The sequence below is a fragment of the Struthio camelus genome, chromosome 12 (assembly GCF_040807025.1).
Source record: "Struthio camelus isolate bStrCam1 chromosome 12, bStrCam1.hap1, whole genome shotgun sequence".
Classification (NCBI taxonomy): domain Eukaryota; kingdom Metazoa; phylum Chordata; class Aves; order Struthioniformes; family Struthionidae; genus Struthio; species Struthio camelus.
In genome coordinates this window covers 12,229,034-12,256,681 of record NC_090953.1, presented here as the reverse complement: position 1 = coordinate 12,256,681, position 27,648 = coordinate 12,229,034, and the positions used below count along the sequence as shown (strand labels likewise).

Sequence of the window (27,648 nt, the reverse complement as noted above, 5' to 3'; positions counted from 1 at the left end):
GTATTTTGCAATAGTTGGTTAATGTCTATGGAGTCAGAGAACAAAGAAATAGGATATGGATTTGTCAGTATCAAATAGGTTTTGCTACATTTATTTCCTAGTCTCATTAAGATACCTACTCTGCCTTCCTTGGCCTGCTTGCAAGAAAGTTTAAGACTCAATTTATCGTTTTTGTGCTATAAAATTAAACTCACAGCTTCCTATCAAATAGAAATTATTCTGTTTCAACACGTTTCAAAGCTAACCTGGGACTGTACAATATGTGCCCAAAGCTTTTAAAAGCCTTAGCTGATCATAAGCATAATTTTCTGTTTAAGCTGTGTCATACTCTGACCCATTCGTTTATAACAAGCCAAGATTAAAGAAGCAGTTTTCCATTCTAAGCAGTCATTAGGCGTTATGCAACTATTTCCTTTATACTTTTTGATCTGCCAGAGTCTCATTCAAATTAACTAAGATAAGTGTAGCCAGTTTGCTGTTTTCCAGTAAGTTTTTCCTCTTTCCTTTTACAAATCTATGAAAACTTCTTTTATGGGTTATTATGTTCTGGAGATGTCAGTAAGCACTAACTGAGATTTGTATTTCATTCTGAAATATCTATCAGATATGTGATTATACAGTTACCTCCTGCTAGGATTGCTAGGGTCTTTACTAGAGTACATAGTTAATCCCAGCTGCTGGAATAAACATCCAGTGAAATGCTCTCTTTGGGGACTGTCAAGATCAGTCCAACTGCAATCCTAAGAGCAAGATGTAATTCGTATAATGTCTAGGTTGTCTGATTGAAAATGAATGTGTATTATAGACTTCCTTGTGCACCAAGCCATGATTACATCAGCAAAGCTCTTAAGCACAAGCTTATCTTAAAAGTTCTCTTGATTTTAATGAGATATGAGCAGGTGCCTGTGTGTTGTCCTGGGCATGGTGCATTCCTAGCAGAGGGGAAGGATCTTGGTATTTCATGCAGTAGCTTCCATTTCCATGCAATTCAATGCCTATACTCGTTAGGCACTTCCTGGAAATTGGGGTACAATTGATAAGGATTTTCATACTCGGACACACTTTATATGTCCAGCTGTTTGTCTGTGTGTGTCTACATCTCTTCTGCACTGCAATCCCAGTAAACTGTGCTCAAATTAGGCACGCTATCATTCACAGTTGCAGTTTATACAGCTACTGCAATAGTGTATATAACTTTTAATTGTTTTTAACTGTTTTAACTTAAAAGAAATAATCTTTTACTTCTACAAACAAGACAACCTTCAAATCTGGAAAAGGCTGCTGCAGAGTGGAAGGGAATAATGAATTCTTCATATCTGTGGTGGATACGTCAAGAAATATTGGGCCTTAATTACTGAGAAGAAGATTGAGTTTTAATAAATTGGGAAAACATGGAGGCAGAAAGGATAGTGAAGCAATTCAGTAGGTTGCGGGAAGAGTTGTGGAGCTTAAGAAAAACTTAGGCAAATGTCTGTTAAGGGTGAAATAACTATGTTGATCTTGCCCAGGGGTAGAGGATGATGTAGATAACCCCTAAAGAAAACCACTTCTAGCCTTGTGATTTGATGTTCTGCCTTGTGAAAGTGTAAGCTTTGCTTGTAGTATAAAATTGATTTACTACTTTGCCTTGTATGGGGTGATATCTTGTCTCTGGTGATGTTTTCTTCTGGTTTACCTGTTTCTGTGCTTATTGCAGTACTAGGGAATGCAAAGGAACCAGCTTTTTCCATGTTTGGCCTCATGTTTGTGATATATGTTAGCCCAGGTTACTGCTGTCAGTCCAGGACTATTTGACCATGTGATAATCCAAATGCTAAGTCTTCCTACTTCATGTCTCCCTGGAAAAGTGGTACTCCTATATTTCAGAACTGGGTGCTGAAAATAGCTCTCTGAATATTGATTCAGGGTCTGACTTCAGAGGCAAGACTTAATCAAGCTGATCCTTGCCCTTTTACCCTGTTTTGCTTAGTACTTAATGCCTTTCTTGCTCAGATCAAAGTCCTCCAGGAGTTGTGACCCATTTCTGCTGCACTGATGCACTACAGCCAGCTCCAAAGGATTAAAAATTATTATTCCAGTCAAAAAAATAATAAACTTGCTAGGCTTGAGAAATTCATTTTTAAAAATAACAGCATATTTTGGTCCTCTCTTCTTACATGCTAGTGTTTGAACTTTTAGGATTCAAGCTTTTTTCTGCAGCTGCAAGGAGCAGAAGTAACCATTTTTGCCAGGAAAGCTGGCAATCCCGTGCAGTCACATGATCCCAGGAGCAGGAAGTTTGGTTTCCAGGGAAAGATCAAATATTCTGAGATCCCTTAAGGAGATTCTGGATCTGGTAGTACTGTTACTAGTGAAAGGAAAAAGAATACATTCTGGGGAGAATATAAAAGCTGAATTACTACAAGAAAGAAAAATTCTATCTCAAATTACTCAATTTATAAACACCTTGTAGAACTAGTATTTGGATCTCACCAAGAATAGTAATTCCATGCTCTGAAATATTTTAAAAATTTGATTTCTAATGTATAAGAGTAGAGTAGGTGTCTACAGAATAGACCTATCTTCACTCTGAAGCAAAAAATAAAGAAAAAACTTAGTGATATGTTGCCGTTTCTGTAATAGTCTGAGGAAGCACTGTTATCTTTAAATAGATCTTACTTATAGTTTTTTCTTCGTCATCCTATGATATGTTGAAAACAGCCAGCTACTCTGTTGTGACACCATTTCTCTTGAGAGCTAATTTTTCAGCCAGAGTGAAGGAAACAGTTAATGTCTTTTCACTCTAGTGTGCCCTTGGAATTTATCTCCACCTTAAATTTACATTTTTTGTGTAATATTTTTTGCACTTTTGAAAATCTCCAACACAGAAACAATTGCTTTCTACTAGGACGTAATTTCCACTTTTTCAGAAAGAGAAAAATGCCAATTTGACAATTATGTATGGTGACATGAAGGGCTTTTCCCAGAAAATAATAAATGTTATAGATGTTAAAGAATGTCTTAATTTTTTCTAGAAATATAAACTTAATTTTTCAAATACACTTAGTAATTCCCTGTGATGTGTTGACATGGATGCCCTATTAAAGCTCAAGGAATGAGTATTGAATACTTGTGCAGAAGGTAGAGATCCTCCTAAATCTCACTAAATTACCAGTAGGTCTGTGGTAAGGCAGACAACCCTGTGAGATTTTCTGATATCAACAGAGCAGGATCTCTGCAGATGTCAAACATGCAAGCTCTTTAGTACATTTCCATGGCTAAGCACTGAAGAGGAGGCACCCAACTTGGGAATCTGAACTGAGCTCCCTTTGTATCTGATACACAGGTGGAGAGGTTCCTGTATTTGACCATTAATTAGAGAGAGGACTAGGATTTTTAGAATTTTAATGTTGGTGTCTTGGTTACATGACTAAGACTAGGCACATGAACCTGGGCTTTTATTTCCCTTTAAACATGTGGCAGAGGTATATTTTCTTCTTTTGCTCCCATTTATACACAAAGGGTTGAATTTCCTCATGACAGCTGGAGATAGCTGCAGTCCCACCAAGCAGAACATTCATTGCAAAAAAGATATCCCAGCTTTCTACACTGAGCTCTTCTGAGAAGTTCATAGCAGGCAGTTACCTTAAAAGGTAAGTTTCCTTACAAAAATCAATTTTTCTGCACCTACCTTTTTTCTTTCTTCTGCTCTTGAGCTGGGTAGGTAAACTGGGATCTTTGAGATGTCTGTGCAGCTAGAAATTGACTTTTCAAAGTTTTGTGTTCAGTTAGCATTCTTCTGCTGTGTTCAAGAAAAGACCACTGAGGCTTGTTTCGGAAGAAGAATGGTGAAGAATTGCATCAGAACTGTCCTGAGACAGTTTATGTCCACATAAATCAAATCTTTGTGATTTCTGTGTGATCCATTGGGCACATCAGCATGATTATGTTGTTTATGGCCTTTTTCTGCTAATTAAGGAAGGTTAGGTTTGTGGTTCATTAGTGATTTTCCTTTCTCTGTTAGACTCTGTTAGACGTTTATCTTGCAATCTGCAGTCTTCTTCCCTAACTAGACAGGTTTCTTTATGTCCACCTTCAAATGACATATCATCATCTCCTTGCAAGGATTCCCAAACTCTTCTCAAACGTTAAAGAATCTTAAAGTATACGTTCCTGATACATGACCTCTTCGGCTATATGGTGATTATTAATATTACAGAAGCAACTAAGAGGAAATGAGATCAGTAGATAAGATGAACTGTGCAATAGCAGAAGCTTTATTCACACTGAATACACTATTCATTTGCACAGAAAGATCATTTCTCAATTCAAAGAGGAATATTCTAATTTAAGGTCTAACTTCGGCCATATGTCAAAGTCCCTACGGAAACAAAGCTTACCACTGTGTAGTGATCCCATAAGAAACACATTCCCCTTTGTGGATGGGCTAGTGGTAGGTGCATCTAACCCTTGGAGCTTTCATTTTTTCCTGACAAGCACTCTTTTTATATCAGAAAACATTTCTTTTCAGTTTTAATGTATTTCTGTGCTGATTAAAGCTGAGACTTTTATAGCCCACTTGCTAATTTAAGGTAAAATGACCCAAAGTAGGTGTAAAATATAGGAAGTGTGGTAGTCAGTGGTCTCCAGGTTGCTAACACCACTGTAAAACCTAAAATAGGTTTTTATTCCTCATTTAAACTGATAAGAAGGTGCTTTTACATTGCGCTGGAGAAGTAAAATTTCAAAATACGTTTCTGTGAAACAAAATTATATGTAAAAATTTAATCGCGTGTAGGAGATAATGACAAATTTTGCAGACTGAAGATAAGAGAAGTCCTCTATTTAGCTGCATGGAAGAAAGCAGGAAGCAGCAATCTTGCTTGCAAAATCAATCTCAGCAATGTGCCATTGCAGAGATAACTCGAAACACTTTGTGTTTTGTGTCGTACCTGCTAGTCAGGGGCTGGAAGCCAATGGAAAGGGGAAGGGAAATCCTATGCTTTTTGACACACAGATAGTAGCCTCTATTAGCAGATTGCTCAGCACAGCCATCCACCCTTTCTAGGCTGTCCCTGTTGCTGTGCTGTCACACAATGGGATCTCATAGTTTCACTGATATTTAAAACTGCACATTGCCTGCCTTTGGTGACCCCGTTCACCTCCGTTAATACAAATCAGAGCTTAACCATGAAAGGTCCTAAATGAGTAGCCCGTGTAGATGACAGAGCTGTACAGTCATTTAACTCGCCTCATTTGGCATCACAGTGTCCTCATTGCCATTGCTGCAGGTCAGAGTAAGGTCTCTTTCCCAATTCATGTTTTAGCCATAAGCTTTAACGGAATAAAAATTTGAAAAGGCAGTTGTAATAAAATAAGGTTTTCATCTTGAAGCAATGTAGATTTTGCATAAACTCAGTCTCCTGATAAAATGTTAACTTCTTGACGCTGTTGGCACACCCAAATGAATATCATCCTCTGATAAATATTTGGGAGTTCCTCCAGGTTGGTTTGCTTATTCTGGGAAGTTTTCTTTAGTGATTTTTTTTTTTTGAATTTTGTCATGTAACCAAAGTTACATGGGCGGTTGAGAGTGGTCAGGAGTTGGCTTGTGATTTTGAAAGCTCTTGCTTGTTGCATTCCAAATGGAGAATCAGAGAAGGATGACTGCAAACTGCTGCAAACTCATACAACTCAACAGCCTTCACAGGGCTATTTCTGTCTCCCAGGGGTGTGGATGGAGCTTGTTCACGTGCCTAGGCAGGTCTCTGCATGTTATTTATCAGTCAAAGCCACCACGAGAACTTTTGTTACAAGAACTACCTCTACAAGCTATGGACTGTCTTGCATGAAATGAGTGTTTGCAGGGGATTCATTCCTGTCCTAGCGCAGTCAAACCACCTCAGTTTGCATGAACTAGCACCCTTGTGAGCAGATGTACTAGTGTGGTGAGGCTTGAATTTGCATGGGAGCAGCTGAATCAGATCTTACTGGTGATAGGCAGAAACACAACATCTGTCCTTGGGTTAGGACATACTGTGTTGTTAGACGTTATCCTAACTTAGGCCACCAACCAATGTAAGTACAATTACCTCTCTAAAGTTTCTTGATGTTTCCCGTTCTATTTCTAATTACTGTTTGCACCCACAGTATTTGCTGGGAAGGTGGCCCAGCAGAAGAGAACTGTGCTTGTGCAGTATCCACTGTTGATCTAGCACCTGTCAGGTATCCCAGAGGTCCACGAGGATCTTCCACCACAGTCTGGAGGGGGCCTGGCAAACACAGCCAAAGCTATGAATTCACAGCATTCCCGCCTGTCCTCGCCTTGTTACTTGTTGAAGTTGAAGGGACATAATCTCCTCTTTCTCCTTACTCAGACAAAACACTCATCACAAGTTAGTGATAACTCTGCTGAAATCACAAATTAAGTGAAACTAGGAAAATACTAATGAAGGTAGAGTGAAGAATGATAAGCAGTTTGGATTCTTTTTGTAGACCTGGCATTTTTTATGAGCATTTTTTGCTCTTTGAGTTTTTTTTCTTTTTTTTTGTCTAGCCATTTGTCAGCCTATGACTACTTGCCAGTGTTAGAATGAAAAAGGTCTGTTCAAGTCACTGGAGTGTATCTGCAGATAGATTTGGCCTAATATGTTTGCCTTCATTTGATTGCAGCGTTGACATGGCTATTGGTGTGTCTTCCTAGGATTACATATTTTGCATTTTGCCTCTCTGAGGAGAGGAGAGTTTGGCAAGGAGAGCTGAGAAGCATCTGGCTCTTTCCTGTTGTTCCCTCTCTCTGTTACTAGGAGTAAGGCAGTCTTGTAGACAGTTCTAAATTTAGCTCATGATTTTTGCCTTACTTAGGAGTCTACTTGCTTAGATTTTGGCTAGGAGGAATACCTAGATGACAGGAGAGTCTTGGAATTGTAGTTATTGAATTCCAGTCTTCTCAGGGAACGTCCCTGTGTATTTGCTGTAAGATCTCCAGATTCTCCAAGATCATAAAACCCCCAGCAGGGTCCTGGTTGGGCTGTTTGTCATGAGCTTCTCTCAAGTACTTACTTGTTTGGAATAGGACTTAATTCTCTACATCCCTTTGAAAGGAATAGGTCAAAAGGCAATATAAAAAGCCAGAAGAATTACATGCTTCAATCATCACTTCACAAGTAGATGAATCGAGGAAGAGGTTTTTTCCCAGAGGATACAATTTTTTTTTGGATACAGTTATTTGGGATGCAATAGTGAAGCTCCATGTTTGTAGTCAAATCTCACTCTTTACAGTTCAGAGAACTTTAAAGTGGACAGATGTGGGCAGAACGACATTCAATTAGAGCAAGAATGTTGTCTTCCCCTATGTTTCCTTTTTTCCTGCTAGAACCTGACTTTGAGTCATCGTAAGTCTAGCTGAGAGGTTTGACATTTGCCCATAGCTGGAAAGAATGAGAGTAGATTTCACAAAGCAAACACTGAAGTCCATAAAGGAGATGTCGCATCTACTGCTCCATCCACAGGCAGAGCGCTAAGTTTGCTTGATATCAAAATATTTTAGCAAGAATATATATATTAGACACATAGATATAAATATTCTTATCATTAGATGTGTAAGACTTTTCACTGATGGCAGTATGATCATATTGACATGGCACCTACGTTTTTGACACCATCATCCATATATTGACTGGAATTTATTCACATCAGCTTTTTATGTTTTACAGTAATGAGAACATTCATAAAACATTCAGAATATTAACAAAGTGAATTCTCAGAAATGTTGTTTTCAGAATCACAGCCCTAACAATTTTGGTTCAGATCCTAAACAGAGCAAATTGGTGTAGTTCCTTGATTTCAAGGGAGCAGCTCCAGTTTCCCCCAGATGAAGATCTCTCCTTGTTTCATTGAGACAGTAATTTTCATGCAAAACACACCAGACATCACAGGATTCCAGTAGTTCCGGCCCATTTGTCTGCTGCTGCTAGGAAGTTGTTTACTCTTTTGTATCACTCTCTGCTGACGTCTGCTCACTGAACAATGTCATCAAATTTCCTGTTTTTTGGCCTGTGGAAAGTAGCTCCCCCACCTTATGCTAAAGCTTTGCTGCATGGAGATCTGTGGAGCCGGATGCACCCAGCAGACAGGATGTAAGGTTAAATGCAGCATAGTTAAATAAATAAAGTAGGTGTTCAGTTGTGAACTAGAACTGCCTGCTTACCGTGGGGATAAGCTGGCAGTTCTAAACATTGAGCAGTCATAAAAACCCACATTTGTTTCAGTGATTTTTTTTTTTTTTGAAATAGCTTTCGGATTTTTCTTTAATAAATATGTTTTCCTGCTAAATTGTATTAGTAAATTCCTTCCCAGAGCAGTCTGAAGTTTTAGGTTGGTGTTATGTGATGTATATGATACCACCTTCCTCCAGGTGTTGCAAAACATTTTACAGACTGTTGGCTTTGAGGCTGGTAGTGGTGTAATTCTGTAGACAGAGGCACCGCCAACATTGCATTCATCAATAGTTCCTCTCCTAGTTAGCACAGCAGTGTCTGATCGCTGACATCAGGCGTACTGAAACTCTGTCAGGGGTCTGATCCCTTAACGTTTCTGATTTGCTTGTTTTTTGGCCAGTGCCACAAGGTTATTAACTTCCTCTTGGACGAGAACCAGTGATAAGTGGAGCAGACATTAGTTCAACGGTTCTTCCAGACAAAGCTTGAGGCAGCTTTAATCAGTAAAATTAACAGCATCACCATATTAGCCCCCTGTTGTCCATAGCAAGAGGAAGCACCTTTTTTTGGGGGGGGGGGGGGGGGGGGGAAGGGGACCTTTGCAAAAATAAGGCACACTGCATGCCTGAATGTACTTGAGTCTTGGGCTTCCCTTGTTCTGCTCTATGTCTCTCTAGCTCCAGTGGCTCCCCCCGCCTTAACATTACTGCATCTCCAAATCCTGTTTTTCCTTTCCCCAAACAACTTGTGTATTTGGCTAAGAGCAGTTGATCAGCTCATGAAAGCAGTTCTTGTAAGGAAACTTCTAAAGTCCTTTCTTTAAAAAAACAGCAACAATAGCAAAACCACAACATGTGGAGTTGCCCTACAGAGCAGTTAGAAAGTTAGGAACTGTCTGATGACAGACAGACCTACAGGGTGTGCTGAAGAGGTATATAGGAACTGACCTGCCTTGGGGGCTTTTGGGTCTGTCTTTGTTTTATTTAGGTTTTAGTTAAAGTACAGAGAGAACATTCTGCCTATTGCCTTGCTCTGCTAAATTCAGTTTTGTGGCACTGATTGATTCAGTGATGCTTTAAGTAACTGGAAATCGTCCAAGTGTGTGAACTACTGACTCTGGAGCATGGGGACTGTCATCTCATTGCAATGATGAGTTATCTTTGTCTTTTCTGTCTTCTTGGTGTTTGGTTCTGGGCAGAAGCAAAAATACTGTTTCCCTCTGAGTATCTTCCTTTATGGTGGGAAAGGAACGCAACTGGCTCCCATGCAGTATGCAGTTCCTGTACTTCCAGTGCCCAGCTTGATGAACGGGGACCACTGTCAGTATATAGAGAAATATGCTGGATGCAGTACCCAGCCATGCCCGTTGTAACATGGTCACATGAAAAAAAAAAACAAAAACAAAAAAGAATTTGCTTTAGTTTCATGCTTGGCTTCATTTGCAATGGAATTGTTTCATTATGATCATACCAATCCCTAAATATGAACATTTTCCAAGACAGGGCGCCAGGCCCAGTTAGGTAGGATATGGTCAACTTTCACTTCAGTCACTGGAACCCTTGCAGTGAAACCCTTGCACTCTGTGCAAGTAAAAATGAAGTGGTTGCTCTAGTCCCTCATGTAGATCTGCCCATAGTGCCGGACCCACATCAGTCACCTTCCGATTTGGAACAAGCCCTGTCTGCGCTCAGGGAGGCGCAGGAAAGACGCAGGAAAGGAGAGGGCTGCAGACAATGAGCTGAGAGCCTCAGCAAAGGTAGTGCTTCATGCAAACAGTTGGCTGGGGCTTCTCTCTCTTTGTTTCTCTCCTGCCCTTCTTCCTCTCTGTATATTCCCTCTTCCCTCCTCTACATATTTTCTAAGGTTCATCCTGTGCCTTTGTGCCCTCCCATCAGATAACAGCAGTGGCGTTTGATTCTTTAGACCTCCGCCCCCCATCACTTCTCTGTTTGTAGTACTGCCCTCTTAAATTCCTCCTGCGGTTCCTCATTTCCATTCCTCTTCACAGCTCATGCTGGAATTTGAGCCACTCAGTATTAAAAACAACGAAAATAGCCTTCAGGACTACATTTCCCCCTGCCCATGGCAAGGTTGGAGGAAAAGGCATCTCCTCGCTCTGCTGCCTGCGCGGAGGGTGAGGCTGGCCAGACTTCATCATCAGAGTGGGGGGACCAAGAGTGCCAGCGCTGCCACCCCTCACCTGCTCTAAACAACTGAGCTGGCTGCACACGTGTGCTGAAAGCACAGTGGGCCCCAGGAGGCCTAACAAGAGTGTATTCCTTATCCTCTGGTGAAAAAGAGCTCCGTGCAAATTGTGCCTCGAGGGCATCACGGTGCTGTCCTTCCTGAGGCCCTCCATGGGGCTTGAGCCAAAGGGCTCAAATTCAGAGCCTTCTGCCTCCTGTTCTTGATTAAATTTATTCATAACTTGCTCTCATGGAGGAGGTTTATAAGTACAGGTGCAAGCTAAAACTCCTGAAAAGATGTCATTTATTTTATTTCTAAAAAATAAGTTCCAGATGTTTGCCTCTGACTCCTGGAGTGCTGATATAATCAGCTTGAGGCTCCAGTTGTTCAATCTTCTGTTAGCTGACAGAAGAGAGAGTGAAATGAATGCTCTCGCCATTACCAGTGGCTCGCAGTCACCCGGACACAGCTAACGCAGAGTTGGTTTTCCAGCCAGATGAAATCCATAACTAGGAGAGCTGTGTCAAGAAAACAACCAATAGGCATTGCAGAGTGGTGGAAGAGTAGCAGCTAAATTAAAAAGAAAATAAAAATAAATCTACATTACAAAAGACTGGAAATAATAGAATATTTCAGGAAAAAAAATGTACCATCATGAATGTTAAAAAATAGATCTAGAATTATCAGGAGGTGTTTCTTACTGCAGACTACGTCAAAAGCTGCTGTCATGGGAAACATTAATTTGAATAGTGCTGCTTGTAAAGGCTGTAACTAAATTTTCAAAGTCAAATTTGGAAAAATAGTATTTTTCCTGAGTTTCAGAGGCAAAAGATTCTTCTTACTCTAAAAAAAAAATTGCAAACCTTGCAAATGGTAGTCTCAGTCAGTCTATATGCCATGCAAAATTAAAAAAAAAAAAAGAAGAATAGGCTAAAAATACAAAGCAGAATTGCAATGCAAAATCATCAGTTAAGCTATTACAGTTGTCATAAACAGTATGAATTCTGTCTTAAAACTCCGTTTGAAGTAGAAATACAGTATGTTGTACTTGTTGTTTAAAGATCTCAGTAACTATGACTTAGGGGGTATGACTAGAGAGCCCCATAGTTCTGTGTTTACAGTATCAGAAAATATTATTCCCAAATATAGACATGTTTCTCTTCCTAAAAAACCCAGTCTTAAATGTTTTAAATTGTGTTAGTTTATGGTCCAGAAAAACCCTGCCTTACCTCACAAGAAGAGTACATGTGTACCAATGACAGGGTGGTATCGTTTAAGAATAACGACAGGACGAGACACCTGTTAGTCAACGTATATTTGTTAGATTTACCTGACGAAAGCACTTCACAGATGGTCACTTTGTTCTGCATCCAGAGCTAGTTGCACTGGGAAGAAGGGACACAGCGAGCCACGATGAAGCTTACGTTTGTTTAAGTGCCCTTTTTATGTTTTCATGTTTGTTAAACTAAGGAAAAGGAGGTGTACGAGGCGACTGAATCAGTGCACCAAATGCACTAGATCATCCCTCTTCCAATAGAAAGAAATTGTTGATTGTGTCACAAAACCACTGCAAATCTCACTTGCTTCATCTGGAAAGTATTTCTGGGTACAACCTCATACTGTGGCCTACAAATTTTGTTACTCTGTTTTGTGGGGAACATACTGTGAGTAATTTATGTCTAATGGGGTAGTGGTTTGATGCCACCTCTAATATTTTCCTGCTGTTTTATAGAAGGTTTGTTTTGCTGAAATACATTTGAATGTTCTTAGCACAATTAGATTACAGAATATAACTGGATTAAATTATGCACCTCATACTATATTCTGAAGTCATCCAGAGTACAACGTATTGGTTCAAATTAAGCAATGGTTGAAAAAAAGAGTAGAAGAACATTGGTGTTCCATGGCAGCTGCCTAGGCTGTACATGCTAGTGGTTCATGCAGTTAGTCAAAATATATCACTGTCGCAACGTAGCCCTGAAACTGCAAAGTTGAACATTTAAGCAGTCCACCATTTGTTTTGTCTTTGGCGGATAAGGACAGAAGCGATGCAGAAAAATCTGCTAACCACACAAATATGAATGTGGTAAGGACATTTTTCCTGGCTCAAAAGAACATACAAACACATAAAACAAATCAAATGGGACTTCCCGTGATTGATAAAAACTTTTCTAATCAAGAGCACTGCTCTCTCCTGCTCCTATAGTAAGTAATTACAGAATCAAAGTTTGTAGAGGAAGAAAAAACAAATTAGGTGATCTATCTAAGTAGTAAAACTTTCCAAGAGTCAGGCCATTCTCCATCAAGTCTATAGGTTTTTGTTTTTTGTTCAAAAGCTTCAAGTGACCTATAATTTTACTTTAGCTTTATTGGAACTGCTCATAAAGTGGGTCTGTTTTTTTTTGGTTTCCACTTGAGACATTGGACTTTATTCCAGAAAATTCTATTTATCCCTGATACCTGAAGTAGTAATTTGTGTTATATTTACTGTTTCGCACAAATTATCTTTACCATTAGACTGATTTCAGAAATGCAGGTGAATTTTTACATTCAGCAATAGTATATTTTTAATCCAGCCCTACAAATTTCCAGTAAGGTTTTGTGTCCTAGAAATCAGGCAGAGCTCAGAGTCATGCCAGAAAACTACACAAAATTGGATATTTCATTAATAGAATTTTTCTATTTGCTTTGGACATTCTTCTAGTATTTCATTGCTTAGAGGAAATAAGAAAAAGACAATAAATGAGTACAGTTGGTGTTTTACTCAGCTTTGCTAGAAATATCCGGATGTGTCCCTTTTGCATGTTGCAGGCAGGTCTGAGGAGCTCCAAGTGCCCGTAGTTTGGTTGTGCAGATTTAACGTCCGTCTTCCCGGAGGGAGGACACGGAGGCTTGCAAATTAACATTTCCTGCTCCAATTTCTGGTAAAAGCTCCCTGCCAGGGCTATCAGCAGTCTGCATCACTGTCTGGGAAGAAACACTTGGTACAGGGGAGGAAGAAGGAAATGGTGACTGTGAACTTGTTAATGGTGTCGCCAGACAGGACTTTAATGTCTATTTTCTCTTGTTTGTTCTTGTTCTTTGGCATAAAGCTTTCCTACTTGCAGCAGAAGGCCTGGGCCCGTTGCATGCTTTCTTAGAAAAATCAGCAGAGCGAGAAAGCAGAAATGTTCAGGGTGATAAGATATTTTGGATAGTTGCAAAACAGATTAAATAAGCTTCCATCTTGTCAGATGCCAGAATGTGTATCTCAGGGGAGACCGTTTTGGACAGATGTCAGTTTGCCTTGCAACTAATCAAGTTCCTTTTCTGCATAGGTTATTTTGGCACTGTTTTATTATATAGCAGCTAAGTGGAGCCTCTTTCTTTCATATGGCTCCTTCTTCTAATTCATTGTTGTTATTCGAGTGAAATGAGGATGCCACTGTCTGATTAAGTGCTGCAGCTCGGAGCCCTGCGGCACGCGACAGAACAGCCCAGCCTCTTCCTAATAGTTTGTGGAGCCTGAGGCGTACTCTTCATGTGCGCGGGAGCGCTGGCACGCTCCCAACCGTATTTCCTATCATAAAAAGTCTGTACGAGTCCCGGCTACAACATCAACCCTTTATACATGAGCCAGGTAGGTGGCTTAGGTGTTGATAAAATTGTGCAGAAATTGGTAAATAGCTGGTGATCCTAATTTTTGAGAAGCTGTTTTGCTGCACAAGTCTTGACTCTGCTGTAGGCACGTCTTACAGCCCTCGCAGGGGTGAAGCGGGGCACCTGCCCTTTTCGGAGAGTGCACGCAGTACTGCTGTCTGAGCAGCAGCTACCAGAGCGCCTGCCGTGTGGGTCTGAGGACTTGCACCTTGAGGAGAGCGATGAAGCTTCTGGCAAAAATAGTTTCCAGAAATCCTACCCACCTTGTAGGAAGGGAAGAACCATTTTTAAATAGTTGTTCAAATGACGCATATGTTTGGCCGAGTGCACCTGTTAACCACTGCTAGCTCTGTGCTCACAAGGATTAATGATTTTATACTGCGATTATCTATGGCTCTATGTTTGCAGGTTAGCCGTGCAGTGAATGGTTGGGTTTACATGCCAGGTTTATTCAGTGTTTCTGCATCTTCTCTTCTTGCCCTATGTTCTCCTTCCTGCATGCTACTGATCTTGCCTTCAAAGTCTAACTGCAGCAAGAGTCTCTGTGAAAGTCTCACTGTCATCACATAACTGCTAAAAGTATCTGATGCAGGTATCTCCAGATAATGCCTCTCTTTCCTGGAAGTCCGCAGATTACCTGAAGATTTATATGAGGCTGTTCAACATCTACAGATTATTATTTTAACAATTATGGCTTGAATTTACTTGGGAAATACAAATGTTATGGATGGAGGGAGTATATCCATACTGTACTGAAGTCAATGAGCTTCACTGTGGGCAGGATTTCACCCTGAGTAGATGTTTGGTACCCAGCTGAATTTGCTTCTCAGTTAACTACAGTGGCAGAGTGCTGGAAGTTTCCTTGTTGACAGGTTGTTTATGAAGAAGGAGCTGCCTAGTGGGACACTGCTCTGCTGAGACCTCAGTTGCCACAGCCTTAGTCCTGAGAAACTTTACTAGCAGATGGTAACATATTGGCCGCTTAGGCACTTCTAGAGAGAGAAGCCCGCTCCGTAATAACACATTTTATACCAGCAGTGTCTTTTTTTCGCAGATCCAGCAATTTTTTTGTAACAGAAATGTTACTCGTAGACAGAACCTGCAGAGATTGCTTTGTCTCAAAAGTAACAGTATAGTTAAAGATTTGTTATCAGAATGTTTTCAGCTACATCAAACAAAATGGAGTGTGCCTACCACAAATGGAGACAGAGAGAAATTCCGTCTGCGGGAGAATGAAAAGCTATTTTCCTGCATCAAATTTTACTTAATTGCAATTCTGATTGTAATGAAAAACCCACTTTAGTAAAGATATGCAGAGTGTGGGGGATTGGCATAACTGTGAAAGGGTTCTACTGTACTTAAGAAAAAAGAGTAATCCCATCTACTGAACATGTAAGATTTAATGAGCCCTGTGGGCTGGCAGAAGCACTGTGTATTACTGAGCTAGACTAAAGTACAAGACAAGTGTCAAGTTTCAAACTCCCCTGTAGGTCCTCAGAAATGAAGAGGCATCTGTATTAGAGGAAGCTACTCACTCATCCCCTCAGCTAGTGAGTAAGTTGCTAGTAGTCAAAAGAAAGAAGGGACCCCCAGCACTCTTAAATCTGTTAGTCTGTTTTCATCCTTATGACAAAACCCAGAGTTATCCTGTTGGACAGGTTATTGTTTGTGAACAAACAAAATTAGCACTAAATCTAAGTGAAAAAAGGACATGCTACTGTGAATTTCCTAGTATTTTATTTAAAAGACATCTTGAATATGCCTGCAGTCTCAAGTCTTTGTCCATTTAGTGGAGACAAGATCACTTCTTATAGAAAAGGTTGAGTGCCAAGAACCGCTCCTTTTGGTTTTCTCAAATTTCAATAGACAGTTGCATTTAGCTTGGGAAACATGGGTCCAATAAACAAAAATGCTGAAATGATTGTTATTGCTATTTAACATTTCTCTTTCACTGTTGGTCTCTGTCCCACTGAGCTTGCGTTTACTCTGTCTGTGACATCCATGTCTTGGAGGCTGCGTCTCTGCTGTCTTTTAGAGCTGCTCTTGGGCGGCATAGAGCACAAGCATGTTTGTGCTGGCTCAGGTGGGCAGAGCACACCTTTGAACCAGACCCGCATGCCAGCGGTGTCTAGCAGATTGCCAGGCATGCTCGAGAAAGCGATGTGAGGGCGTTCTGCATGGCAGGCAGCTGAGAGGATGGGGGAAAGAAGGAAGAGGAGGCAGCTCCATGCTCTCACCATCTAGTCTCGGAGGAACCTATAATCAGCTGGGGCTTCCAGAGCACCCACATATGCCAAGGCTGGAGGTGTGCGAGATACACTAGTAATCACACGAACACATGTGCAATTCTCAGTCAGGAGGAGTAATCTTAACTTGCTACCTGCCTGACTGATCAGACAGCAGTTTGCTGTGGGCCATTTGACACTGTTTGGAAAATGTGTTCTGTTCCCAAAGTTGCAGGTTTCTGTCAATGGATAGCGGCAGATAGAAAAAATTATTATGGTAAGTGAAGGAGCCTGCACTATCCTTTCCCACAATTCAAAGCTTTAGGTAGTGTCTTTTAATGAGGAAATTTATACACAGATTTTTCTCATAAAATTTCCTACGTTGCATCGTTGGGAGCGAGCAGATTCTCAGGAGGCAGTACGCGCTCTCAGCTTGTGGCCCGTGTGATTTTACCTGTGTTCTGCTTGTAAAGTACTTTTGCTCTGACTTTAAATATGCCAGCGATGCATGACTTCCACTGATGTCAAGGTGAACAACCGGATGTTAATGACAATAAAAAAGCGTGCTTGTTCCTTAACTAATGGGAACTTAGAACAAAATAAAAAAGATCTACTAGAAAGGTTAGCAGATCCGCTAGCTGGTTCATGCTATTTTTGTGCTGTACTTTCTTGCATTGCTTGGTCTGTTTGTGGCAATTGCAGTGTTACTAGAAGAAGGCATGAAAAGTTTGTTTGACATAAAAAAAAACAAAACCACCCAGTAAATGGAAATCTTCCTGATGGACTGGAATTTTCTTCTAATCGGCAGAGCCTCTTCAAGTCCAAATGGTTTAATGAAAAATGGCAGAGAAACTCATGTATGTAAAGAAAGGAATCAAGTGCATAATGACAGTGATGGAGATCTCTTGTATCCTAATGCATTTGTAGTCATCTCCAAAATAAAACTAACAAGTGGTATCCACTAGAAAGAAGAGAACTTGTTGATAGATGTGGAACAGATTAGAGTTTATTGCGGTACTCCAGGACCTCGTGCAGAATTACAGAATCTGGCTTCTGCAGAATTACAAGAGAGCAAGCCGTTTTAATAATATTAAACAATAGACCTACTGTGCCATATTTAAATCTCCCAGAGTGCAGCACAGCTCAACTGCTAAAATGCAGGCAGCAAGCATTTCCCTCTGGGCCCAAAGAATGTGCTATTTGTGCTAAAGAGCCTGCGAAAGTGGGGGAAGGAGAGCCAGGTTGCAGCCTGCCTACCAAATTAATGCACCTGGGGCAGTAGTATGTGAGTGAAAAGTTCTTTTGCAGTGAGACAAAGATGTTGGTAAAACCAGTGCTAGGTTCATTTGTTTGCAATGACAACGTATTTAATGATCTGGTTTTGAATGTTTCTTGGCCGATCACCTGCAAGACTTAAAGACCAATTTCTTCTCCGTCTTCTCTGCTAGTCCCTACCTTTGGGTCTGAGTGATTTGTGCCAGCAGTTGGAGAGAGGATAGCGTGCTGGCACTTCTTGGTTATATCAGCCCCATGGCATAAGGGGTTAGCTGCTTCCCAGAGGTTGGGTAAAGCTGCTGCAGCCAGCAGGCTAGGCAGGCTCTGCCAGCAGTAAAGAGGAGAGGAAACAGGCCTCTGAGGCTCCTGGGAATTTCTGCACACCTGTTTTTTGCACCTGCCTTTAAAGGGTTTTGTGAGATAGAGAGTGTGGCTGCTCGTGGTTGCAAAGGGGAGAACAGAGCAGGCTGAGTTACTGGAGTGGCAGGCACGGGAAGTGAGCAAGATGTAATGCCACGTGTGTGTCCTGGCCAGCTGCCCGGAAGGTACTACCTTTTGACAAAGGCAGTCACAGCCCTCATTTGTGAGTATCCCCAAAGCACCAAGGATGCCTGGCTTTGGAGGATGTTTTCTCTGTGGCATGCAGAGCATTCCAGCTGACGCTTGAAATTTGGCAACACAAATAAAACATGGAATTAGGTGCTAACACCTTTTAAAAGTCCTTTTTTTTTTTTTTTTTCATCTGAAGTAATTCATTTTTTGCATGTTGTGATTCTATTCCCTTTGCCCTTGACCTGGGCTTTCCAAAAAGATATCATACCTGGAAAAACTGCATTTGACTTTGAAGAACTGAAAATGTTCTTACTGCTGTTTTTGCATTGATAAAGGCAGCTATTTCTGCAACCTATGTATAGAAAACCATTATTATAGGGTTTGAAGATTTCTTCTAAAATACAAGCCGGATCATTTAAGCTGCTGTTTTTCTCTTTAGCACAGGATATAACTACAAATGCTTTACAGCAGGGCCTGTTAGTTTAGTGAGCATTCCAGAGGGGGGAAAGCTCACAGTCTCCAGACGAAGATTTGGGCCTATGTGGCCTCTGTGGAGAAGTTTGGGCCAAAGGTGAAAAATTTTTCAGTCAGAAAGGGAAAAGCCTGAATGAAGACCCCAGTCAACAGTCACCTGTTTTAATATTGTGACGGGTTAGAGAATTTTAAACTCAGCGCTGGTTGGTTATAAAAGCATCTGACAACATGATGACCATGTGGCTCAGACCAGTTTTAAGGGTATTCACATCTCCAGGGTTGTTGAGGAGCCTACAATTCACATTTTTTATATTTTAACGTAAACAGGCAAATAGATGAAATTTCAAGCCCAGTGTGCTCACGCATAGCAAGGCGTAGGATATAGATCCAGAAAGGATCTCTGGGTCAGGTAGATGCTGCAGCAAATGCAGTATGCTAGATTTTAATACCTTGTATTGTGAGAAGACTTTTTTCCATTCAACATCATTCTCCTTGGATAGAAGAAGTCAATGTGGATTAATGAGTAGATGACTTTCTTTTTCTGGCTTGTCTGCAATTTATTCTGTCCCTTTTCTGTATATGGTCCATTAAGAGTGAGGAATCTTGGTGTCAGATTTGCATAGGTGCTTTGCTAGAGTCATACCTGCTTACTTCGGGAACACATAACACTGTGGTTACAGTCATAATCTGAATTATAATTGAATTATCAGAAAATATCAGTTTCAGTGTCAGAAATCAATGGGCATTTTGCAGATATCAGGCATTATCGGATGCCAGTATTACTTGTGCCTCCTGCTGCCCATCAGCTGGGGAACGTGGGAGATGCGAAGCCAGGCAAAAGGCCACCGTGGGCTCAGGGCCTTCCAGGGAATTGGGACCATCTGTTTCTCCCAGTGCCTTAGTTTCTCTGTCTGTAAAAATGGAAACGACAATGATTTCCCACCTTTGTGAGCGTTGAGATCTGTGTAATAAGGGTGCTGTGGGCTCAGTGATGATGATATTTAGTTTATTACTTAAATATCCTACTAAGAACTAAAAAAATCCCCCAAATTATTAGCATGATCTGTGTTAAAGTTCTGACCTTTGCCAACGGTAGAGATTGCTGACTGCCTTTTTGTGCTGTAATCGTACACAGTTTATCACAGTGGGCCACTGCTCTGGGCCAGAGGCCACCCGGGCCTTACCACATCACAAATAATAATAAAAGTCACTTTGGGACAGCATTGTTAATTTTCCCCAACAAAAAAGGAGTGATTCACTTCTATTAACACCATGCTTGCAGCATAACAGAAATTTCCTATAACAATTAAAGGGAGAATTTATAAAAGACAAAATGAGAGTTCTCAGTTGTGTATAAAGTGTGCTAGAAGGCAGGGAGCCTGATTTCATAACAGTGTTACTCCAGATCTGCTCTAATTTGACTTTACTTATTGTATTGAAATAACACTGAAGAAATGCAATGGGGAATTAGGTCCAGAATACAAACAAACAAACAAAAATATATAATAATGGTTGGCCTATGGAGGCTGCAGGGAAGCAGAATACAGAGCCAAAAATCGGAAGAGTCCCCCTCAACCCTGCTTCTCCCAGACGGAGCTGGGTTTCACCGGAAAGGTTGAGCCACCTTCTTCTGTGAGAAGATCAGCCCCAGCAACGGTCAAAATCCCAGTGCCCAGTGCTTTCCAGAAACCACTGAGAGTTGGCAATACTGATTTTTTTTAAGTGTAGAGACCTGTTTTTTCAGGTAGGCCTTTGAAATTGGTTGGGATCAAATCCTTGTTTCAGATCTCTGTAGAGAGTTCCTGGTAAAGTCGGTAGGACCTTGCTGGCAAGATCTACTGATAAAACGAGAATCGTCGCAATGTTTAGTTATTTGTTCTGATATAGCAGCGAAACAGTACAAGTCCCAGTTTTGTCTAAATATCTTCTGATTAACTTACTGAGAACTTTGGTTAACTTGAAACCTTCCTCTAGACAGACGAGTGGAAGAGGAGAAAAAGGGTTGGATTTTAGGAATGATAAATGTGAAGTTGAGGACTCAGGACTATAAGGGTGGGTCTAACAGCTGATTCAGTCAACAGCCTAACTCTAGAGCTTTGGCATCTCATTACATTCAGTAAAGTTTTTCATCTGACAAAACTGCAAGCTATCCAAATTCTGTGTTACTAGCGATGTGAATCAGAGGCCAGGGTTTGGCTCTCAAGAGCTGATTTATATATAACTGGTTCACCACTGTTACTAAAACTTAAGAAATGGATTAAGAAAACAGAGCGTATGTAACCCCCTTGCGTGCGTTGTCCGTTGTATCATTAAATGGCGGCATCACAGATAAATCATGCAGGAATTAATTTGAAATAGAAAACAGATTAAAGAAAAAAGATATCAGAACAGAACCTCAGGTGATTTCAGACCTTCAAACACAGATTGAAATCTGGATTGTTTTGTTGACAGAGATGCACCAGTGAGAACCAGATTTAAATTACTGTAAATGCTAGATTTTATCAAAGCAAATTGTACCAAGTCAGAATGCTACATTATGTAAATTGTTGAGCCTGACATTTGTCTAGATCTTTTATGAAACAAAAATAGGAAAAAATATCAAAGGCTGGAATTAACAGGTTTCATCTAGGCTGAACAGCAGTTTCGGTAAATTTTAGCTGCCTTTTGGAACTCTGTCTCTGGCTTTCTGCAAAGAATAAACGGACTGCTTACAGTTTAGGGTCTTTAAGAGCTCTGCTTACCTTTGTCCTTGAATCTGTTGAGCAAAGGCAGATAACCTTGGACGTTTTGTTCCCTCTTACTCTTTCTTCTAAATGTTGTGACCTCCAAACAGCAAAAGGAATAACTGCATGGGGCCAGACTCCCACTTCATTTACACTGGAATAAATCCAGCATATTTTCTTTGTATTCAGTGGAATTACTCTGAATTTTCATTGTTGCTGACTAGGTCAGAATTCAGCTCACGGGCTATAAAATTCATTTTATGCTAATAAACACTTGTGGTTTGTGTTAAGATCTACTCAGCCAGCATTGTATGTAACTTGCACTGATGTTATGTGTTGTAACAAAACGATACTGTCAAGGATGGCGATGAACATTTGAACACTAATGTTAAGTATTTTGCAGGATGCGCATGGAAAATAGAAAGCGAAGTCTTAAGTTCTCTACTTAGGTAGTTTTCCGCTGAAAAAGAAATAGGTAAATGACCATGTATTCTATTAGTATTCATATATTTCAAAAAGCTATAAAGATTGTTACAAAGAAAGAAAAATGTGAATAGTCATACCTGTAGCTCATCCTAAACATGGAGATGTTTTTACCCAGCAACGCTAGCCACATCAAGTTACAAAGCCCCTTTTTGTTCATGCGGAAGCTGTATGCTCATATGACTCTCTGGAATGGATCTGTGACTTTGTCAGGCCAGCTGAGGGATATGTCCTAGCTTTGAACACCCAGGTGTTCTTGGCTGAGGTTTTTGACAAAGGGTATTATCATCTCGAATTCAAATTTCTGCCATTAATAATAGATCCTGAATCAGTGCCAGTTCAAGGTACTGTCTCAAATCTGAGAGTCCATTTGAACTTTCATTCTCTGGGGTGATAGATCTGCACTTAAAACAGCAGGTTAAGAGAAAGGATATTTTTTTCCTTTTTTCTTTTGTAAAATTCATCCCTTTATTTTTCTTAGAATAATCAAAATTCAGATTACTTTAGCCCTCCTAATGCTCCTAGCCTATCTTGATTGAAACTAGCTTTTTCTGTAATGAGTCAACTCTTACTTGTGCTAGTTTATGTTGTGTAACTAGTGTATGTACAGAACTTAAGTATATATTATAACTAAATAAAACACATTATTATGGGGTGATAAAATATTGATCTGAGTAAAATGATGAATTTTGCTGGCCGGAGTCCATTAAGACCAGTGATAAAGTTTATGTCTAATCATTGTAGTTATCTGTGTCATGTAAGAATGAGTCAGAACCTTAAGCTTGAAGTCTTTATTTGAACAGGCAGTTACTTAGTGTTAAACTATTAACAGAAATATTCTTCTCATTGTCTGCTTTCAAAAACCAGTTATTAGCCGTACAGCAAGAGTTTCCATCTGTAATCCATTCAGTAAAAGTTTATGTCACTTCTTTGTTCAAATCAGTCGCGGGGAAATGGGCTGCCACATCTCCTCCTGCAAACTCCAACCTGGAAGAGGAGAGAAAAGCAGCAGGAGCAGAAATCCTTCCAGCTGCCCTTCAGGGAGGGACGGGAGCGGTAGGCCAGGGCTTTGCAGGGCGATTGCATGCACAGACGAAGAGTCATTGCCGCCATCTGCACAGCCCCATCTGTGGCAGAAAGGAAGTGAGGGAGCAGGCGTGGATTGCGGAGGAGGATTTGAGACGAGCGCTCCTGCTCCCCAGGACGCCGGCCTGAGGGGGCTGGCCTGGCTCTCGCGAGCCCTACCTTGGGCTGCACAGGGCTCTGCCTAGAAACACCCCACAGAACTGTCGTGAGATAAGTGACTGAAGAAGATCAGCCTCAGGATGGAATGCGTTTGCCTCTGCCTCGCAGGAGCACTGCACGGCAGTTAACAGTCGAAGGGTTTGGGGGGGCTGACTCTGCCCTTTTAGGAGGTTTGTTCTCCTCTCCAATTAGTACTGGTAAGAGAGATATTTTGGAGCAAGCCAAGATATGAGAACTCCAGCACACAGGAAACCTGTGGGATGTAGGCTGCTTTGATGCGTCCCACACTCTGACCGAGCAGTTCATCACCATAGTGAGCGTGTGGATCAAACTGGCTTTATTTTCACTCTTTATTCCTTACTACGTTTATTCACTGGGCAAGCTTGTTTAAGGTTTTTCTCACTGAAGGGGGGAAAAAACCCAGCAATCGTGAACAGACCATTCCTGTATATGCTGTTCTGGTAAGATGTAAAGAATGACTCACAGTGAGAAGTACTTTACCAGGTTATATCAGGTCAACGTTGAGTTTGTTGTACTTTAATCAGATCAGTCACAGTTGTTTGGGTCTGTCTGTTTTAAGCTTATTTCAGTTGTTTTTATTTACCAAACATTCACTTATCTCCAGACATTGGAAACATGAAGTATTTCTATCAGCAATTTCAGTGTTTGCGATTTAGCGGCTACAACACACAGATCGTTTATAGCAAGCGCTGTGCTAAGCTGGACACAGCAGTCTGTAGAAAGACTTCCACCTTGACAGGTGTCGTATATGTGGCTAATCCTGTTGCCTTGAGAGGGATCTCACCTTGTGCCAGGGCCAGGCCTGGTTTGACAAGGAAGAAAAGATGCTGTTCAAATATGAAAGGCGAAGTTTTAGAAAAAGCACTGCTAGCCAGCTGTGGTTCAGTGGGTTCAGAGAATGTAAAATGGCTGCAATTGCTGTGTGTAAGCATTTAAAGCAGACTAGAGTTGGTTATCTGCTGTCTCTCTTAGCAGACGGTTTTAAACACTTGATGTTGGAGTAACCAAGCCGCAGGTGAAGCTACCTGGGGCTGCCTTGCCTGCAGCCTGCTTTGCACACCAGCTCTTGCTCCCCGAATCCAGAGGAACTGAGCTGCAGCTGGAGTGGAAGTTGCAGTGGCACGCATGAGCCAAAAAGAGATTGCATTTTTAAAAGACTGAGAATTAATTGCTGTTATAGTCTATTCTAGTATTTATATGTCTTTGTGACCATAAGCCCTAGTGCCAACCTGCACCCTTGGAACAGAGTAAATGTGGGGCTGCAGTGAGAGCAGGCCACGCTCTCAAAGCTGTCCGATCTGCAGCAGGACCCTCCTTACCCTGTCGGAGTTGGTCCCTGGCCCCAAGCGATAGGCTGCCCTCTGAGGCTGTCTTGCCTGAGGAGGGAGTTTTAAAAGACTTGCTTTTGTAGTCAGGGTAGCCAGAGCGTTCTGGACTCAGCGGCTGCTGCATGCACGAATGCTCCAGTTACTCCTGCAGTTTGCGCCGTGCCTCTTTGGCAAGAAACTCAGCTCAATCATGGTCAATTCTAAGAACCTACACCTGGCTCTACCCTTGTTTTCTCCTACGCTTTCTGACAGGTTTGTGCCTGCCCGGCGAGGCTGATGCGCGTATAAGTCATGCCGATCAATCTGAAAAAGTGCACGAGTCCCTTCTTTTTCAAGTAGGAAAGTTCTTCAAGGAAGAAGTAGCAAAATGTGCGGGTGACTAAAGATGTGTTTGCGCAGTTATTACATGTGTGAGCTTTGCCTGGATTTGGCTTTATTATAAGCTTGTAGCATCAGAGGTATTTTTAAAGCTCATTTAGTTCAAGGCTTTCTGCTAATCCGTGCCGAAGCCTTGACAGTGACGTGATTTTTGACACAGGACTTGATCAGCATGTTATTTCTCAGTGCTGCTAGCTGTATATATAAAGTTGAAATGATTAATCAAGTTATTTGAGCAGATTTCAGCAGGATTAAGAATTAACTGGACTTCACCAAAATTTTCCAGCTGAGAGGCAGAACAGGGTTTTTCTACTCGGGACCGTGAGTTAACATGTAACAAGACAGTTTGTCTCATTTGGTCAGTGCTTGTAGCTTAAGCTTAAATGGCGCATGCACAGATATTTTCAGTGCAGAAATGGCCACAGGTTGCTGGCATAAAAGTGTTTTCCAGAGTCTGTGAACAATCTGTAGAATAAATCCTAATTGTCGTATTGCAGTGAGGAGGCTTATTACTTTCATGCAGCTAGGCTTTGTGCTCAGCCTGAGTGGGATTTGGCTGTATATATGCGCGCTTCAAAAGTATGATGAAACATGGTATTAGACTAATCACGGCTACACATGACTGTGTCTACTTAAATGAATTCCTCAGTGTGGAATAGCAGGCGGTTGTCAGTGAGATGGACACAGGGATCTTGGCAGAGGCTGCACAGATCATGCCAACACAACATGATGGCGCCTGATTCAGACTAGAGCTATTTGGATTCAACGCAGCTGAGTGAGAAGTGATCTTGCTGGGACTGGGCCTCGGGGAGCGGAAGATGCTTAGATCTGTGTTGGGTCAGATCACCAGCCTTTTAATACGTTGATGAGTATTCATTCACAAAAGAAGCATCTGAAAAGCAGTAACTGGCAATATTGTGTTTTTCCCATCGTTACCCTTAGACTTGAACTGACACACTAGGTTTAGATATCCCCAAAGTGCAGTGAAATTCAGCTCCGGGTCTGAAGCTTATAGCTGAGGCCCATCTCTTGGTAAATCTGAAAACACTTGCTGCTTTATGCTGACAGCTGGAGTGCACAAAATAAATATTCCAAAATTTAATTTGAAATTGTGGTTATGGTCAGGGAAGGGACTGTAAAAATGGCCTCTCTTACTCAATGGATATTCTCCCTCTATATCCTTCAGGCATTTCTGCTAAAATCTTACTGATTCAGACCAAGTAATTACTGCTGTTAGTGCTGCAAAACCAGTAACGCTGTGGTGAAAAGAGCTGGATTCTGCCCCATGCATCATCAGTGAAAGTATCTGCTGCAGATGTTTTATAGCTGGATGATGAGCCAAAAGGCAGAATGAAGCAGCTTGATTTTTCCTATTGAAGAAAGATTTTCAGTCTTGAAATTAGCAAAATTGACTGGAGAGTGTTTACACTAAGCCAATCCAATCTAGAATTGACTGGGAGAGTAAATCTGAAACCTCTCCATGTCATTTTAACATCAGCTGTTAGAGGTCCCCTTAAATAACACAGGCAAACACCAGCTCCTAGGTTGTTTTTGCTGGTGTAATGTTGGCATTTTTCCTTGACTCATGTTTTTTGTTCATTTAAAGTTACACTGATGATTTCCAAGTTGATAAATAAATAAAATCACACATGAGGAACTTTGAGGGCTGAGCGATGGAGCAATAAGGTCATAGAAACAATAGAGCGTGTAATTTTGAAAGGTTTTTCTGTGGCATGTGGGATGTGCTGACGGTTCTTTTAAATTACTTATTGGAAAAATTTTAGACTGCAAAGGAATAAATCTGGTCTTCAAATGTGGTTTTACTCTGAAAAACAACAATGTAAAAATGCTACCTTTGCGCTCCGTAGAGCTTTTCCCTGTGCATATGAATCCAAGATGTCTTCTATTTACTGCATTGCCAAAAATAATTTTTTCTGCTTTTTTACTCTAGATACCTTTGAAGAGTCTATGCAACTAAGGACCATTGACTAGACTGTTTTTCTTTTTGAATCACCAGCATTGTTAATCTTGAGTTTTAGTTTTCATTTCTGAAATAAAAGCGATCAAAAACTCTTTAAGCACATAAAAGTGCAGATACTTGCCTAGTGGCAATTTCCAAGGGTGCTAACCTACAAAATCCCATTAGAGTCTCCCTCCATATTTATGTGCTTAAGTACTTTTGGACGTCTGTCCCCTACCCACTGAAGAGTCATTTATATTCACACTGGCACTCTAGCCAATGCTAGCTAATGATTAATTGTATCAAAGAGAGTCAGTTGCGATAACAGCACTTCTGATCATTCAGCTCCCTTGGTTGAAGTGACACATGAGAAGGAAAGATCCCAGCTCAGTGCTTGGATCCTAAGCTAAACTATTTCCCTGTGTTATTTGAACAGAATCTGATGTGGAAATCACTGGCACACAGGAAGTGTGACATAGCATGGTGGCATTTTTACAAGGGTTTTCAAAGCCAAGTTGCATGCTGAACACATGCAGTGTCAAGTGCAAATATCTGCAGTTCTGAAACCTTCGCTGTGTGGCTGAAGGGGGTGGAAGGGAAGAGAGGAATGCAGCACAGCAGCCTTGGAGAAATTAAATGTGTGCGGTTTTGTATCACTCTCAGGCACCTGTTACATGTGAAATTCTAAAAGTAGAGTTACGTATTTTTACCTTTCTCCTGTGGATTAAATGTGGTTTTGCATTTTAAAAGAAAGCGTTTTTAAGCACTTCCATGTTTTGCAGAATAGCTGAAGTAATACAGAGGATACAGAAAAATAACGATCTGTCTACCAAACGTTCATGACTAATCCATTACTTTATGCTTAAAGTAACAATAAAAAAATGACTTGGAGAATAGCATGTTGCTTTATAACTATGTTAACTGTGCTTTGAATATAAATTTCCAAAAACTGAACAAGAC

At 40.9% G+C, this 27,648-nt stretch overlaps 1 protein-coding gene across 14 annotated transcripts in view; it reads left to right on the top strand.

Moving 5' to 3' along the window:
- Window positions 1-27,648, top strand: part of PDE8A (phosphodiesterase 8A) — a 176,869-nt gene that overhangs the window by 109,381 nt on the left and 39,840 nt on the right. Inside the window, exon 2 of one of the 14 annotated variants that reach the window (XM_068958031.1) lies at window positions 3,502-3,632. The exons of the other annotated variants lie outside the window; for them this stretch is intronic. The gene's annotated coding sequence lies outside the window, so the exon portion shown is untranslated. The remainder of the gene's footprint in view (window positions 1-3,501; window positions 3,633-27,648) is intronic. 14 annotated transcript variants of the gene reach the window in all.